Source organism: Asparagus officinalis, chromosome 4, assembly GCF_001876935.1.
Source record: "Asparagus officinalis chromosome 4, Aspof.V1, whole genome shotgun sequence".
In the NCBI taxonomy this organism is placed as follows: domain Eukaryota; kingdom Viridiplantae; phylum Streptophyta; class Magnoliopsida; order Asparagales; family Asparagaceae; genus Asparagus; species Asparagus officinalis.
In genome coordinates, this window is record NC_033797.1 from 56,341,525 (window position 1) to 56,346,460 (window position 4,936).

Consider the following 4,936-nt stretch of genomic DNA (forward strand, 5'->3'; position numbering starts at 1 on the left):
TTCACTGCACCTAAATCCTTCATAGCAAACTCCTTCACCGACTGCTTCTTCAATTTCTTTATCTCCTCTAAACACTGTCTTACAACTAACACGTCATCAACATACAATAATAACATGATATAGTTAGACTCGAACCTCTTGAAGTAGCAACAATGATCTGAATTGTATCTTTCATAGCCATTGCTCTGCATAAAGTTGTCAAACTTCTTGTACCATTGTCTCGAAGTCTGTTTCAAACCATATAAGCTCTTCTTGAGCCTACACACCATCTCTTCCTTTTCTTTCTCAATGAAGCCAACATGTTACTTTATGTAGATTTCTTCATCCAAGTCACTATGAAGAAATGCAATCTTCACATTCAACTACTCAAGGTAGAGAATTTCAGCAGCTACTAAGCTTAACACCACTCTGATGGTTGTAAGCTTCACGACGAGGAAAAATATCTCCATATAATCCACTCATTCCTGTCCTGCTGTTGGAACCCTTTCACAACTAATCTGACCTTGTACCTCTTGATTCCATCACTCTCCTGCTTGACCCGGTAGACCCATTTGTTATGTAAGACTTTCTTCTATACATGTGGCTAGGCTAACTCTCATGTTTTGTTCGAGTGGACAGAATCCATCTCTTCTTACATCGCCTGCTCCTACTGTTGAGATTCACTAATTTGTATAGCCTCCTCATATCACTTCGGTTCTTCGCTATCTGTCAAAAGCAAATAATCTAGTGACGAAAGATATCTAGGATTCGGTTTGGATACCCCGGATGACCTCCTAAGCTCCACGCCCTAGATAGTAGTCTCTGCACCTGGAGTCTCCTCCATTCTTTGGTTAGAACTAACATTGTCTCCCCCAACTTGAAGTTCCTTCAAATCCATATACTCGGATCCATCTGCATCCTTAGTGCTGCTCCCACTACTTTGGCTATCATTGACATTGTTTATATCCTTGTACATCACCTCCTCATTGAATATCACATCTCTGCTCCTGATGATTTTTCTGTTCTTCTCATCCCGAACTCATCAAATGTCGTATCCAATGAATGTACTCTTCTGTGTCTTAGCTTCTAGCTTGTCCCTGACATAGTCACTAATATGAACATATGCAATGAAACCAAATACTCATAGATATGAGGGATTAACCTTCTTTCCACTCCAAACCTCTTCTGAAATCCCAAAATCTAATAGAATTGATGACCCATGATTGATCAAGTAAGCTACCGTATGCACCGTGTCCGCATAAAATGTCTTAGGTATACCTGCATGTAAATGCATGCTCCTCGCACGCTCTGTCAATATCCTGTTCATCCTCTCTGCAACGCCGTTCTATTGCGGCATCCCTGGAGTAGTCCTCTCCAAGCAAATTCCATTTAGAGCACAAAATCTCTTAAACTCCTCCACCTCGTATTCTCCATCATTGTCTGATCTCAGACACTTCACCTTCAGATTTGTCTTGTTCTTCATCATGGCTTTCCACTTCTTGAAGATCTCGAACACCACTGACTTGTGCTTCATGAAGTATACACATACCTTCCTCGAGTGATCATCGATAAATGTGACATAGTACGCCGAACCGCCAAGAGAAGACATGCTAGCTAGACCCCAAACATCTGTATGGACTCTAGCTTCTGAGCTTTAGGTGGTCTTCCACTCTTCTAAAAGTTGATCCTCTTCTACTTTTCATAGATGCAATCCTTGCAAACACTAGCTTCAACTGAATCGATACCGGTTAGCTTTCCCTGTGACTGTAGAATCTTTATTCCCTTCTCATTAATGTGTCCTAGCCTATTGTGCCACAGATTTTCACTCTCCTTACCAGCTGCAACTGCGAGGGTGTTACCCACATGTGAAGTAAGGTAGAGAGTTCTTATTTTATTGCCGTGGGTAACCACTACAGTACCTTTGGAGATTTTCCATGAATCTCCGGTGAATGTTAAAATATAGCCTTCCGCTTCAAGCTTTCCTACCGAAACAAGATTCCTCTTCAGCTTTGGTATATGTCTGACGTTCTTCAAATTCTACTTAGAGCCCTTCATCTGAATCTGCACGTCCCCTCTTCCAATAATATTGCAAGGCTCGTTGTCCCCCAAGTACACTTTCCTAAAGTCCCCTGCTACATAGTTCTGAAGAAGCTTCCTATTAACAGCAACGTGGAAAGAGGCTCCTGGATTAATTATCCATGAATCAGAATCGCTGTCCATAGCAAGGATCAAGACATCTTGCACAAGATGAGCCTCCTGCTCATTTGCATCTTTCTTTGGCGCTTTGCACACTGAAGACATATGACCCTTATGGCTGAAGTTCCAACACTTCACTTTGATAGGCCTAACCTTCGAGTTCGACCTCTTCTTCTTTGACTACGACCGATTCCTGTTCTGATTACCCTTATTATGGCTTCGGCCTCTCTGCTCGAGATTTAGGGCTGAATCTGAACCTTCTGATTCGGATGACTTCCTTCTAACCTCATATGATAGAATCATACTAACAATCTCGCTCAGCTTTAAATTCTCCTTCCCTGTCGAGTTGCTAATTGTTGTCACGTAACCTGCCCAACTATTCGGCAACTGTGATAGAATCAATAGAACCTACACTTCGTCATCAAACGTGATGTCCACAAAGATAAGTTGATCAATAACTGTGCTGAACTTGCTGAGGTGCATCATGAAGGAGCATCCTTCTGCCATCTTGAGGTTGAAGAGCGTTTTGACGGTTGCTCGTACATCTCCGCGAGCACTTCTATAAGCCCCACCATGTCGCGAGTGACAACTAGATCTGCCCTAGAGCCTTTTGATCCAGTATTTCCCAGTCTTCATTTGATTCCTCCTTCTTCTTTCTCTTAGCATTTCACATCAACGGACGGTAAAGATCCTTATGACACAGATAGTACTCCATCTACGACTTCTAGTAGGTGAAGTCTGATCCGTCAAACTTCTTAATCTTTGATTTGCTTTCCTTTGCCATGGCTCTCACACAAATTTTATGAACGAAGCTTTAATACCAGTTGTTGGGATTGAACACATAACACGTGCCCTTCCGGATCTTGTGTCGAAAATAAGCAAGAAGGAAATCACAGCAAATAAAAGAAAAAACTTGCAAGAAAGAATAATCAAGCAGAGAACACAAAATTTAATGAGGTTCGGCAAACATGCCTATGTCCTCAGGAGCTGCACCAAAAAACTTTGATTAATTGAAGAAAATTACAATGCTCGCATAGGCCTCTCTCTCTAAGATCTCTGATCTCAAAGTGCCGTCAAAACCCTCTTCTTTTCGTGTTCTACAAACCCTAAAAACATATCAATGTATATATAGTATCACTGTCCAAAACAGTTTCCCAAATAAATTAGGAAACTGGAAATCCCGCCGTTGGTCGACTGGTGTAATGGCGTTGGTCGACCGGCCAAAACCTAGTTTTATACAGGGTTCTCGTGCATGTTGTCGGTCGACCGGCTCAGTACCATCGGTCGACTAACCCGAAACTCCTGTAAGTTTCTTGAGTTCATGTCGGCTGATCAATGAGCTTATGTCAGTCGACCGACTAGGGCGAACTTATTGGGCTCGATTTCTACAGGCCTTTCGGTTGACCGGCTCAAGCCTGTCGGTCGACCGATCAGGGCTTTTCTGCTTCTTTGATGATTTCTTCTTCAGGTTTCGGTCTTCACACTTTCAAAACCAACAATAGCGAGTGTATCTTTCTCTTCTTTTTCTGCTCTCCTTTAATTATTAGAATGCTCTCTTCTCCTTCAACGTACCAATTAGCAACCCTTCTTCTTCTCCTTCTTCTTGCTTTGTTCCTATATATTCTCATTTCCTCTTCTCTTTGCAGCGATCATCAGTGATCCTTTCGGCTTCAATGGACCTCAATCTCCCTTTTCGTCTTGAACTTGGATCAGTGTGTGGTCCCATTTCATTCTTTTACATGCTTATTTTCTTTTTGCGATTAACTCTTGCTACAACTAATTATTTAAAATTAGAGTTGTTCTTTTAAGATTAATTTGTCAAAGAGGATTTGATGACTTCAACGAGAGCAAGGGCGTTAATTAGATCGATCATCAAAGGTCCATCGTGAGAAATAAAGATTGTTGCTCTCCAAGCTCAGGGTTGAGGTGTTTGTTTCAGACCAACGAACGGAAAGGGTAAGTTGAGAATTCTGAACTATTATCTTTTTAAAGCCGCTAATGATTTATCTCATTAATTTAAGGTTCATTATGCGGATTGTGACAGCAGCAGCCAGAAAAGATAGCAAGGACTAAAAGGAAACGAGAATCGAGCATAGTGGTCGTCATTAATTCATAATCTGGGAAAAAGATTGCTATGTATAGTCTTCTTTCAGAGCAAGTATACGTTTCACATCCTAGCTTGGTTTGGCCGTGAGATTCAATTGGGTTTATTTAGGCCTGTCCATCAAGACCGGTCCGGCCCGTCATAAAATCTAAATTAGATAATAGTGTTCCAATACTTTATTCTAGTGTTTTGCAATGGCGTACCCCAGGTTTTTAAACTTTTTTATTTTTTTTAAATCTCTTTAAAATTTAAAATATACTAAAAAATTACAGAAAATGCTAATAAAAAACAATAATATTATTAATAACTTGAAATGACATAAATTACATATACAAAAAATTATAAAAATAAAAGATGATAAAAATAACTTCTTTATTAATAATCAGTAAATCCTTTACAAGTATAAATTTATTTCAGAATTCGTCGCATCACAATTGGCACCTACTCACCTATATCACTATCATTTGTAACTGTTTCCAAAATAATTTATATATTACGAATTTAAAACTAAGAAATAAAAATTACAATTTGATGAATATTGTTTAATCTTTATATCTATTTGCTAGTCCCTACTCTTCAAATTTATCTTCAATTTCAGCCATCCGATCGATGCCTTGTGTTTGCTTCTCGTACATCCACTAATCTTGTAAGTACATC